General features: G+C 41.7%; 1 protein-coding gene and 1 long non-coding RNA gene across 3 annotated transcripts in view; one reads left to right on the top strand and one right to left on the bottom strand.

The window, feature by feature from the left end:
• LOC144828875 (uncharacterized) overlaps positions 1-13,440 on the bottom strand; it is a 778,691-nt gene that overhangs the window by 80,961 nt on the left and 684,290 nt on the right. For both annotated transcript variants that reach the window (XR_013610548.1, XR_013610549.1), the window contains one exon: positions 1,441-1,551. This is a non-coding gene — a long non-coding RNA (uncharacterized LOC144828875). The remainder of the gene's footprint in view (positions 1-1,440; positions 1,552-13,440) is intronic.
• The window catches only part of COLEC12 (collectin subfamily member 12), a 585,337-nt gene that overhangs the window by 370,780 nt on the left and 201,117 nt on the right, over positions 1-13,440 (top strand). The gene's annotated exons all lie outside the window — the stretch shown is intronic.

Genomic DNA, 13,440 nt, shown 5'->3' with positions numbered 1-13,440 from the left:
ATTGTTCATTCCTGCTGCATTCTTCAAAAGTTAACTTCTATGTTTATTCTATGTGCTTCGACTCTTGCCCACTGAGCAATGACTTTGTTTCCACTTCTTGCTACTGCGGCCGAATTTCAACAAAGACAAATTAAACACATCACCGGGCAGTGAGAACCGGAGAGACAACGAAAGTCGTCGGAGTAACTCAAAGGTTTATTTGAGAAGTAACACCAGTGACACCCAGTCTATACTTTGCTAATTTATACCTCTTACATTGTTTAAAGAAAAGGTTTTCTCGCGGTGAAGAAACCCTCTGGATAGGCCTCTAAGTGGCTATTTCCTTCAGTATGTGCGAGGTTTATTAGTTCCCGGATATATAACATGCCTAGTATCCTTCTGTGCTCTGTTTTCATTATTTTAACTGCTATGCTGGGAATTCTGGTTTTGTGAGAATTTTTGAAACGGATTAGCTAAATGAACATTGATTTATCCAGGTCAGTGGCCGAAATAATATTAGCTAGGGCAGGAGTGTGTGAAGTCAATTGCAGTACTATAGCACAGGCGAGGCCCTGCCCACAATTTCACCTCGTGTTTAGCAGCCTTTCTATATAATTTTGTCTGGTGAGAGTGCCTGCTTCCTGTTTATCGAGGTTCAGACATTCAATGCGAGGTAGAGAGGTGATAGACAGAGCATTGGAGGTGTTATAATAAATCCGACCCAATTTCGTGCCATCCCTTGTGGGAGCACAAGCTACACCCAAATTGGGTCTCTACTTTAAACTCAATGTCGTTTTTTTCTGTTCCGTTATAGAACAGATCCCCAGATAATAGGTATTTCTGAATAATAGAATGATCATAAATAAGGGAGGGGGAGAAAAACACAATCAAAAACATTTAAACGAGGAAAAAATCTAAACAATTCATTAATAGTTAATTCAGCAAAATAAATAGCCAGTTCAGATAAGCATTGAGATTGCCAACTCATGTGGCTTGCACTGTTTGAAGAGTTGTGGGGAGACCTGTCTTAAGAGTGGGTGAGGGGGGGCTGGGCAGATGCAACTCTTGGGACTATGAACTTCTGCACAGTCAGGATCTACTTGGCTCCGTGTACAGTCAGGATCTACTTGGCTGCATCACCAAATCCATAACGTTATGTCAGTGGCACAGTGTAACCATCCGCAAAATGCCTGTATTGTTTGCGTCTGCTCTCACAACAGTGTCACCAGAAAAGTCTTCAAGCGCCGCGAAAGGCCCGAAGATCCAGCATCACAAATATCTATTGAATAAGAATTGCAATAAACAGGAACACCTACAGAGAATGCCTGGTTATCATTCATGAATTTCCTGGTATGTACACAGCCTTACTCCTCTCATGTGTTTATAAACTAAAATAAATGAGTCCAATATGCTGCAAACAGGTTGACTGCAGATGCTGGGGAGAATGAATATATCACTCACCTTTTAGAGTCCTGGCATTTGTATGTAAATGGCGATCCTCTTGGAAATCTGCTGTACTATGCAATGCAGAATTCACTCCACTATCTCCGTCATGTGCAGAAAGCACGCGACCTGTAGAAAACAAATTCAAATCCATCGACTTAATGCAATATTATGAAAAATTAATCGACTTTTTCTGTCAAATGGCATATTTTCTAATTTGATGGAAAATAATGCACTATTTCAAATATAAATCTACATATTTTAGAAATTGAGTGAAGAATTGCTCGAAACAGTGTAAAATTAATATATATATTTTTTTTAAACTACAAAATATTCCTTTTTGTAATCATTCTTCAAAACTGTATTAATTTGGGTCATGATTGTGTCAGCTAGTACCCATCAGTGTTACATATCCAGTTATGGAACGGTAGTGAACTCGTTGTCTCAAAAGCTACAAGTTATGTATTATAGTCAAGGCTCCCAGTTTTCTGTATTTACGGATTTTTACAGATAAATACAGACAGAAAACAATGTGTTTTTTGTCTGCATTTCTTTATAAAAGTGGATAAAGAAAAGTTGGCTTATTTTGAGTGACTCTGTGCTATCGTTTATGAATTATAGGCCAACAGCTGAGCAGATGGACAGCATGGGAAATTAATAAAAACAAGATGCAATTTCATTAAATAGTGCGATACGTCAACATACATTTGTAATATAATGCTAATATTTACAAGTGGCAGTTTTGTTATATAATATTGGCAGCTGAAATAGCTAAAACAGACAGACATCAAAGTATGAGTGCGCATCTGTCAGTTAAATAAATATGGAAAGGTACAGTTTAACAACTTTATTCATCTGCAAAACACACGATAAATATGGATAAATACAGATAAAGTGGGCAAAAAATAAATATGGATAAATACAGACAGAAATGCTAAAAAAATGAATACCATAAAACCGGGAGCCCTAATTATAGTATATCATACTATACTTTGTACAAAACAAAATTATTCACTCTTATATTTTAAAAGTCTGTTTACTGCCTCCTGAAAGCATGCAGGTGTTGAGTCCGGGTGGCTTACTACAGCTATGATGCTCAAGTGGGAGAGTGTTCAAGGGGAGAATACAAATTGCATGAGCCCCAAATTTTTTGACCGCTAAAAGAACGATATTCAGCGTTCCACCGCTTATTCCTGAGAGCTTTTGAAAGTGGCAAAATGGTAACAACAAATAAATATATTAGTATAATGCAAAGATTTAGAAAATACTTGTCTGCTATACGTGCAGGTCTCCCGCTCAATTTAGAATGTGAGAAGCCGTCAAATTTCCTGAACAAGAACCACAAAAAAAAAGAATTAGCCCCATGCGCTCAGAGAAAAACTACAGCATGCCAGGGCAATTTGTATCATTCATTTTCAGTAAAAAAAAAACAACACTTTTGGTGGTTCAGTTTCAAAACAAAAAGCATTGCTGTTCTGGGGCATTAAGCATGGACAGGGCCAGACTGGGAACTCAAAGCAGCCCTGGCAATTTTGTAGGACCAGCCCCGGGAAGGAGTTGGGGGTGCAAGTGTGAAGCGCTACTGATTTTGGCACTGGTGCCCGATATTGCAGCACCACTGCAAAACCAGCCCTCACCCTTACAGCCAACCGGAAAAATGCCCAATGCCCGCCACGGCCAGCCCAGTCCTGAGCATGGAGTCCACACGGGAATGTTTCAGTGACCTCAAGCAGAGCTGAGATGATAGTGGCTCCTCTAGATGGCACTGAGATCTCCAGGTCAGCAGAGTACATCACACCGCTGACCTGGCAGAACAAAGTACAGCTCAGCAAAATCTAAATAATGCCTGAAGTCCTTCGAAATATGATTTGAATAATCGACCAGGGTAACTAACAGGAATTTCACTGGACTCAACATATCTGCTCCCATAACGAATCATAAGTGGCTCTAGGCCAGTGTTTCCCAAACTGTGGGTCGGGATACGAGTTTCGCTGGTTCAGGAAAGTCCACGCAATAAATAAGGATGTTTTAAATTCTGTGTTTATCTGGTCATATTCGCAGTGCTTCAAAGGCAGTGGTCAGATATCAGGCTATGGCTTCTGACACGTTTGCTACCTAGTCTTTTAACATGGGATTGGTGTTTACTTTTCTTTCTCTGACTGCATAGTGAGAGGAGTTGTTAAAGTGGCTTATGTGACAAGCTTAGGATGTTATTTTTTGCAACACATAATATGTAAATACCAGTAAATTAACTGAATACATCCAACAGTTAGGAATAAACGAAAATGAAGAACACGTTTTTTGTAATTCTGAAGTGTGCTGGGAAGGGAGATTTTAATTGGAACAAAACAAAGAAAGCCACTTTAATTAATGAGGCACGAATGATAAATATGAACAAAAATCCCTATTTCAGACATTTTCATTTGAGTGCTGTATGCTTTATAGTTTAATAAGTAAAACTGAATGTGGGTGCAAAGTTAGTGGCCCTTTCAATGGGAAATGTGCTTTCTGTAAATGACAATGCACTATCACAGAATGCTTTAGTTACATACAAAAATTTCCCCATCTCATGTCCATTAAAGGTAGGTGGGTCGTGAAAGCTTGCCGTTCTAAAAAGTGGGTCATGCTTCCAAAAATGTTGGCAACCACTGCTCTAGCCAGCACAGGGGAAATTGACCTTCTCGTGAATTACAAAAAAATAAAATAAACGAACAATACGAATTCTGTTTTGCAATAAACACAATATTACTGTTTACATTATGTCTTTATTCATTTTAGTAAATAAAATAGGTTCATAACTGCAGCCATAGCAAAATCACTAGGACTGTAGTTATTAAACATTTGTTTCATCGCAGTCGGAAGTTCGAATCTCAGTAGGACCAACTGAGACCTACCACTTTTCAAGATCGATGCAGTGAGCATCTTCAAATTTGCTGTTTGGAACACCTGTTATCAACAGCACTAAGAAATAGCAAATCTATGGTGGCATTCATTATATTAAAAGTAGATATTATTTATTATAATTAATTAGATTTAAAAAAAAACATTTTTTGCTGTCCTACACTAATCCAATCGTGTTGTGAAAAAATAGGCAGCTTGCCCATCACCCAAAGGAAATAATCTCTTCCCTTTGGTGAGTTCTGAAAGAGCTGCAATATTGTTTGGAGTACTCTGGCATCTGACAAAACAGCACACAAATAATGGATGGGACACACTAGCTGCCTCCTGGAGTCACTGCGGGAAGCACTTAATAGTAGTACTTCTGAGGCAGGGGAGAGATCCTCTATATGTGTGCTCGTTCCACCCCTTGTCTTTATTAAAAATAGATTATATAATCCTGGGCAAGGTAGTAACTGTAGTGTCCGGCTGGACACGTTCTAGTGATCTGCTTTGCTGTACCCCACATGTTACACCCACCCAACACAGGCGTCACCGGTCAGGTGACTCTGCAAATAAAAGGGGTTGGGGGCACGTGCCCTGGGCCAGATACCAGTACCCTACCACTGTGTGTTGCGTGGTTATTCGTCTAGCATGTGGGCCTAGGGCCCAAGACACCACAATGGCGACGAGGATGGGATCTAACCCCGTGTGTTTGCTGGCCGCCAATCAGCTATGACTCGTGGGAGAAGAGTGTTCCAACTTCCACGTCTAAGGAACCCCCGCACGGTACCACTTCGCTACCAACTGCCGTGGGTGAGACTACTGTTTGTCGAAGCGCTGCTGCCACCGCCTGCCCACAAAAGAAATCACCAGTACTGGTGCTAAGATTTAACTTTTCTTCACTGGGGAAGATACAGTCAGACCGTTTACCTCAAGCACCTCCCCGTAACTCTTCCCGTCTGCCTGCTGTGAGGGAGAAGTTCAAGAAAGTGAGGTCGCATAGTCCTGCAAGGCGGGAGAGTGCCGCAAGTGTAGCAGCCTGACCGGTGACAAGGTGCCCGCCTAGTGTATGGTGAGAACAGCATAGTGGCACAACAACCAGTGCAAAAGCGGTGGATGAAAAGTGGGGGCAGCGCACCTGCAAATCATGCAGTGCGAAGGGGAAACAACCTTTACAACGCAACTTTTACAACGCACTACCATTACAACGAAACTTATACAACGCAACATCCATTACATAGCATGCCATTACATCGCAACCATTACGACGCATACCATTACAACGCATGTCATTACAACGCAGTCATTACAACGCATACCATTACAACGCATGGATATATGACGGTACCACGCGTACTTTTACAACGCGTACCGTTACAACGCTACTTTTACCACGCAAGTCGTTACAACGACTTGCGTGGAGGGGCGCTGGATAGTACATTTTTTAATTTACTATTCCAACTCCAGTCCCCGTGGACTCTAGGGAAAGGAGTTGGATAGTAAATTAATATATTTACTATCCTGGAGCGCCCCCCAGCGCAAGTCGTTGTATCGACTTGCGTGGTAAAAGTAGCGTGGTAACGGTACCGCGTTGTAAAAAATGCGTGGTTACCGTTGTATACCCAACGCATACCATTACCATCCAACACTTACCCTACTGTTGCACCCCCTGGAGTTAGAATAGTAATGTTTACCCCTACACTATCCAACACTTACCCTACTGTTTCACCCCCTGGAGTTAGAATAGTAAATGTTACCCCTACACTATCCAACACTTACCCTACTGTTGCACCCCCTGGAGTTAGAATAGTAATTTTTACCCCTACACTACCCAATACTTACCATACATGCAATGTAATGTTATGCGTTGTAAAGAATTATGTGTTGTAATGGAATGCGTTGTAAAGGTAGTTTTTAAAAATTCGTTGTAATGGCATGCGTTGTAATGGAATACGTTGTAATGGGTGTTGCGTTGTAAAAAATGCGTTGTAAAGGTGTGCGTTGTAAAAGTATGCGTTTAAAGTCATACGTCCAGTGCGAAGGGACATAACCTGAGGGCCTCAAAAAGGCCATAAACCGGCAGGCCATCCCTCAGCCAGACCGTGGATTCAGCAGGTGAGCCCTTCCTTGGCCTGCAAGCGAGCCCATCAGTGATACCAGTAGAGACCTGCAGCTGCCCAGCATTGCGTCTTCATACCTAGTGGGAAAAGGGGCCTCCATGTGCAAATACCGCCGGCCCCATCATGCACTCAGCTAGTTTGCTCGCCTGCCGACCCTAAAACAGCCACTTCATTCACTGCTGGGATGACCAATATTGAAAGAGCCGAGCAGGTGAACGCAGCGCCACCTAGTGGGAATTTTGCTGCACCGCGCACAGCCCTGTGAGCTGCTCTGTGTGACGTGAATGCTGCAGCACAGACCGGGCAACCAAAATGTTGCTGTTAATGCAGATTTTATATCTGGCTATGGCCCTACAGTTGTCCACCAGGAAAGCCTTTGTTGCAGGGCTACAGAGTCTGCTATCCAATCTTATTTGGGTTAAGGGTAGGATGTGGGTTGCCCTCAGTAATGTAGAACATCCCCTGATGTAAAGTAGCTGAGGGGCCCCTGACTTTGAATTATATTATGCAGTAGCAAAATTGGAATATCCAAAGTGTTGGCTGTACGATGCGACTCACCCAGAGGGAACTGCCTTACAACACGCACTGCAGGGATCCCTGATCCTTGATCGGTTGTTACCTCCTCCTTGTCCACTTTCAAGATTGGGTAGACTTGTGACCACAGCAAAGGCCTGTTTGTACAGTTTTCCGTACGCTCCGCAGTTACATCTATGGGGGTTGCCCTCCCTGAAAGACGCTGCCATGGTCCAAGAACACAGGCTGTGGCTAGAGTGCGTTTTGTAGGGATCTTGCATGATGAGAACAGACTCCACACGTATTCAGTTCTGCAAGCAAACTATGGATCAGTTGTTTTGTGAAAGTGACCACTGGGGTATTCATGAAACCATTGGTTCCCTGGGGCATAAGAGAAAATAACCTTTTACCTAGAGTGTCGGGGAAGCAGTCATTTTGCAGGCCAGAGAATGGCAAAGTGGTGAAGCGCACAGCTTAAATTCTCCATTAACCTCACAGAATAGGTATTTCTTATGTATCTTCATTTACACCGATAATGATGTATTCAGACATTACTAAAGCATGCACTCAAACACAACAGCAGTGGAAGACTGTATCTATAACTGAAGAAAACAGCACAAAGCAGAGGGACGACAGGAAGAGACTCCAGATTAGATGCTTAGTCATGTGTTTGATGACTAGCAGGATCCGAAGTGATGGTGAAAATGATTCTCCAGTATTAGGGTGTCTTTCATAGATTCACATGCCTGAATCATTCCCCGTCGTCGGAGTCCCACGGTATATAAAAAGCAGTAATATGCAATAATATCCTTAGAAAAACTTGGTAATAACCAACCAGGAAGTAAAGTAGCCCAAGCTACAAGAGTAAAAACTTCCTCCCTCATGACTATCCTAGTCATTTTGTATAGACCAAACTGCAGCCAATCAGGCGACAGCACCCACCAGAATCTTCTCCCCAAAGGCTCAGGCTTTCAGATTTTCTACCGCGCGTCGTGTGAAGGGAGTCTCCCTGAGCTCTACTCAGTTTTCTTCAATTTTCTTCATTTTTCTTCAATTTTTTCTTCATAATATCACAGTTTTGTAATGTCTTCTTACATGAAGTCTACCTTTAGATCCTGCGTCACTTGTGGGAAGCTGAGACCTTTTCCTGTGAACCCTCATGAAGAGTATATGGACCAGCACTCTGCCTGTCTCTGACATGGTAGGAGGAGAAGGGGTTGTTCTTGTGCTTAGACTATATCCCTCTTCTGATGTGGGAGGATTTTTTTGTTTGTCCTGCACATTAAGGTGATGCTTCTCCTCTACTTCACCAGCTGAAGTAACATCACAATTAAGGGGTCTCTGGCCTTCTTTGAGTCTGCCTCCCACATCTACGCCCACGAGATTTACTCTCAGGCGTCTAGACTCACTCTGCGCACTTTTCTACATGAAAATGTGCCAGCTTGTCGACGATACGGTCGATGTACTCTCTGATGACAATCTCTGCCGTCACTGGTGCTCTGCAACGACATCGCCTCCAGACATTCGTCGACGACAGTGAGGACAGTGCCCTAATGTTGACTGCATGCTTGTCGTGTAGTGTAGCTCCTATTTTCCCAATAGGCTCTGCGCATTGGAATAGTACCTACAGCAGTAAAGGCCTAGGCCAGACGTTAACTAGGTCTACTACTGTCGATACTAGACTTAATTTTTGGGTTTGCCAGCTAAGCTCAGAGTTCGCTAGAAACTTTCTCGAATGTTCAAGGAAGGATTAACTTCCCTGATTAGACAAGAAGGGATTTAGTTTCTGACAACCATAGAACATGACAACTTTGCTCTCCCCTAATCAAGAGTCAATCTCAAGAGTCGTGTGAGCACAAGGCAATTATTTTACTCAGTCAGTACGTGCATTCTTAGTCTCATCAGAATGTAGAGAAAAGGAAGAGACGGGCGTGTTCAATAAAAAGGTGTTATTTATTGATCAGTCTCTTTTCTCGTACAAGAGAAATGGATCGATATTATTGCAATACTTATAGTTAAGTAAAGTGCATACATTAAAAGCAATAGTATAAAATAATACTGTAAAAACATTGATATGGTTTCTGAGCCATATGATGTTTAAAATGATTAAAATATATTTACATACACATATACATTTGACTAAACGTACTCAACTGGTGTTTCTAAATACGCCTACCCCGTGTACCTGACCTAAGTCTAATGCGTGGGCGGGAATAGAAAGTTACAGTTTAAGTTAAGTTTGTTTTTGCCAAGTGAATAACTAAAGAATTCTCTGTGAGGGGTTATTCAGTTCTGTACCTGGAAGTTAGGATGAATGAGGAATGGTATCTCTTTCTCTGCTCTCGATATTCCAGGCTGCCTGCGAGGGCTGCCCAGAAGCGCCGGTGCTGGGTCTCTCGGCTTGAGATAGCAGCGCGTCTCTCAGCGCGTCAGGAAGGCGGGGCTGCTGCCAGCGGGGTCTGCTTCTGCTCTCGGCTTCGGCAAGTATGGCTGCTCCGTCTTGTCACCACGCGTGTGTTTGCATAGGGCAAGGTCGGCAATATTTATACCTTAAAGGTGCCGAGATTGACGTAAGGATGGACATAGGTACGTCAATAAAGATGTCATACGACTTGCTCGTTAGCACATTCTTTTGCAAAAGTTCTCTGTGAAATCAAAACAATGGCCGCACGGATTTTCCAGGTTGTCATAGGTTTGATTTGTTATGAGAACGTCGTATGCCTTATCAGGGGCTGGAGGAATGTCGCTTGTCTAATTAGATCTCAAGCGTTATGACCTAATCAGATAACACGTTCCTGTGCCGTAGTGTGACTGCATCAGATAACGGTATCTGCATCATGGGGGCTTTTCTTGCCTCATGGGCTGACTGTTAGTTAACTTGATAGTTAGTTTAACCAGAATAGGGTCAGGAATAGGGGGATCGATTCAGAACCTATAGAAATACACGACACCCACTCCACGCTAACTATGGTCATATCTACTAATCTATGCATAGTATAACATAGTACAACATACTATAGAGTATAGCGTATACCTTACCACCCCAAAATACCTAAATGCATTTCGAAATTTTCAAATATACTGAAAAATTGCAGTCATATATATTGTATGCACTTAAGCTATGATTTAAATGCAAAAGTAAACACGCATTTGTATGCATTATTGCTTTTTTGGTATATGAGAAATACACATGAAATGGCTCTTAATATGGCTATACAGAAAGGAAGTTCGAGACCATTTCATCACATAATAAAATATTTGTGAACATACCAGCGGGCAGCTAAAGTCTATATAAAGTATCTAAAAATAGAAATCTTAGTTCTCTAGGAATAGTTTCTTACTTTAAGCAGAAGATCAGTGTCCCGGGAAAAAATATGTAGAAAAATATTTTAAGGGGCATGCTGAAAAAATTGCTGTCCGTGAACTGGATTGTAATTGTTCATGTGACTTTATTTTTAAAGTTGAAGGCCGAATTCAGGGAACGCCGTGTGCGAGTTTACTCAAAAGTCTCTATTTCTGTTCTGGAGAGAACATCATATCATTCAGGCTTTCGAAAAAACTGTCAACAGCTTCATGGGAAAGTTCCACTAAGTCGGAAATAGGGGTAACCATGCATTCATGCGCATGATTGTCTCCATTGACATTCTGATTTGCATTGCTGACAGAAGGTCGTACCTGTTCGATGTTGCTTTCATCTCGAACTTCACTACTCTTCAATCGTAGTGGTGAAGATTCCAGGAATGCCGTCATCAGGATTGGCAGCCTTTGAGGGCAGCACAAAGCGTGAACCTTGGTAGGAACCAACAGTGTATCTGCATCCACTGGCGCATCCGATTGTAGCGTCAGACAGGTGTCTAACACGCATTCTTCTCCGCATAGCAGACACCTTAGTACAGGTAAAACACACCTTTGCCACATTGGTCGAAATGATAGAAACCAAGTCATGTTCAGGTCTCTAAGCCGGGAGAGTCCCAGGATTTTTGATATCCGGTCCCGGTATCCAATGGCTAGGATCGAATCTTCCATTGTCGCGAGAGTTTGATCTGTGACATGGGTTGCCATAACGAAAAATAAGGACTAGGAATAGGATTCCTGCAATTAGTCCCAGGATCAGGGGAAGTCCGCCAAAAATCGAATGGACGAAATCTGGAAAAATACCCAGTATGGCTTTGAATGGTGTTAATGCCATCGAAAATACTGTCTTAAATACTTTTGAGACCCCTGTGGTATCAGAAATATTTAAGATTTCGCTCAGGATTTCCGCGAAATGTACGGGGGAATTAGTTGATAATAATGTATGTATCTCTGCAGTCGTCCTTGCGACTTGTAGATCATACGTTTCTTTTGATGACGTGAGCCTTGTAGGCGTCTGAAGAAGCACTGTTTTCATTCTGCTTAAAGTGTCTATTCGAATAGAAGTAATTTTCAAACTGGGCCATGCCCTTGCCTCCCTGTCTGGAAAGGAGCTGGGGAACAAAGAACGTCCACAGCACTTGACCTTCGCTGTTGTAGTTACTAGATAAGGAGTCCCGGGCATAAGACTGCAACATCTGCGGTCTACAATAAGAATGTAACTCCCATTATAGAGTCTTTGAAAGAATGGTTCAATTTCAGTTGCAGGTGCGCCTTGCTGGTGACATGAAAGGTTGTATGAATTCCCTTCACAGGCTCCGTGCAAACTAATTCCGTTACACAGAAGCGTGCCGCTTAGTGACATAGCACAATTGTTGCCACTAAGAAACACTTTCTGTCCTTTATTACTGACACATGCATGTGAATAGGGCAGGTTCCAAGTTGTTTTAAGGTACCCCTTTCCCAATTTCTCGTACATGCCAGCCTGTATATATTTTTGGCAGTATTGAAACCTGAAGGTTGAGATTGGAATATTTATGATTCCATGGATTATCCATTCACTGACAGGTCGTTCTGACATTGTCATTGGTAATCTTTCTAGTTTTTCAATGCTCAAGATTGTATAATCAGCACCATTTTGCGCCATACCGATTTGTCTATCAGTAAGGTTAAAGATTTGGAATAGTGACGTTGTGTTGATTAAACGCCAAGGCACATAGCCTGAACGCAGATTTGGTAACGTCCAGCCAAGCTGTACAATGGAACGCAATTGTGACTGACCATGTTGTAATAACAGTAAGTCTTGCGATAATATATCGATTGCTGAAGACACAATGCTGTCCAATGAAAAAATTCTGGAGGACAGAGTCATTAACCCATTGTCCACTACAGAAAGTGATTTTTCCAAATTGATACGGTCAATTTCCCGTATTCTTTCTGCTGTTTCAATTTGAGTAACCTTCCAGGCCTCATTGTATGCTGCATATACAGAGGCTGCTATGAAACGCTTTTGACGCTGTTTGCGTGGTCCCATTATGAAATCACGCAAGTCAGCACCATCAGTAAGTAAAGTTAGGTGTTGCTTAATTTCAGGCAGTGTGGAAGTCTGTAGCCATTGAAGGCATAATTTGCCCACACTGTAGGTTGTTATTATCCCTGGGTGATGTCTTTGGGGATATCTAGGGTCTGGCCTGGTCATTTTGAAACCCTGTGTTTTATTCAGGAATCTATCTTGACAGTTATTTGTATCTGTGGGCCAGATCAACCATTGTTTCCAATCAGGATGTGTTCTGTTTTGGTTTAATATATGGTTTACGTCTATCTCTTCATCTGTATCAGAGTTATTGCTAAACATTGTTGGCTTTGGAATAGACGGATTATTTAAATCTTTGATTTTGGCTAAGCCAAGACAGGTGGTTTGTTGAACAGTGTCATTTAAAAATATCATTTGTTCTGGGATCATGCAGGCTCTAAACAAAGCTTCTAAACCCTGTACTTGCCATTCTTTTGTACCCCAAACACTTTTCAAATCAACATTTTTGTCCCAATAATCAAATCCAAAAGTATTCATTTTTTCGAAGAATGAATCTGAATATATCAATTTTGTGTTGGTTATCATGGTTTTCATCCCTGTCTTGTTTGACAATTTATAATAAAATGTTTCAGCATTACTTGTGTTAAAACCTTGAAAGTATGAATATTTGTCATAAACGGTTCTTGAACTCCCTTTTGGAGGTGTTGCACAATGTTCCCATTGATTATAATTTAAAACATTTCTAGGTTGTGCAGATTTATGCAAGAAATGGTTACCATAATGGTTATAGCAATACATACTATCATAATTTGTAGAACCTTGCAAATAATCATGTTTTGTAAATTTAGCAGACATTACTAAGTCAGACATCATATTGTTAATACTTTCAAAGTCCCAATCATCAGCAAATGAGTTTGGTTTTGCAAAGTCACTCAAGGAGATCTTGATTTGGTGTGGATATTTCAGGATCTCGACCGGACCATAAATTTCATAGTCAGTGTTGTCCCAGGCTACCCCACCAGGTATAGGATTGGCTGTGAAGTTGGCTGAAGAAAGTTCTGGAGAAAGTTCTCTTTTCTCGACGTGTGAAGATGTGTGTGGTTTGAGGACCAAGTTGAT

This window comes from Lissotriton helveticus, chromosome 4_1 (genome assembly GCF_964261635.1).
Source record: "Lissotriton helveticus chromosome 4_1, aLisHel1.1, whole genome shotgun sequence".
Lineage (NCBI taxonomy): Eukaryota > Metazoa > Chordata > Amphibia > Caudata > Salamandridae > Lissotriton > Lissotriton helveticus.
The sequence above is the reverse complement of the archived record's forward strand: the minus strand, read 5'-3'. Positions and strand labels throughout refer to the sequence as shown.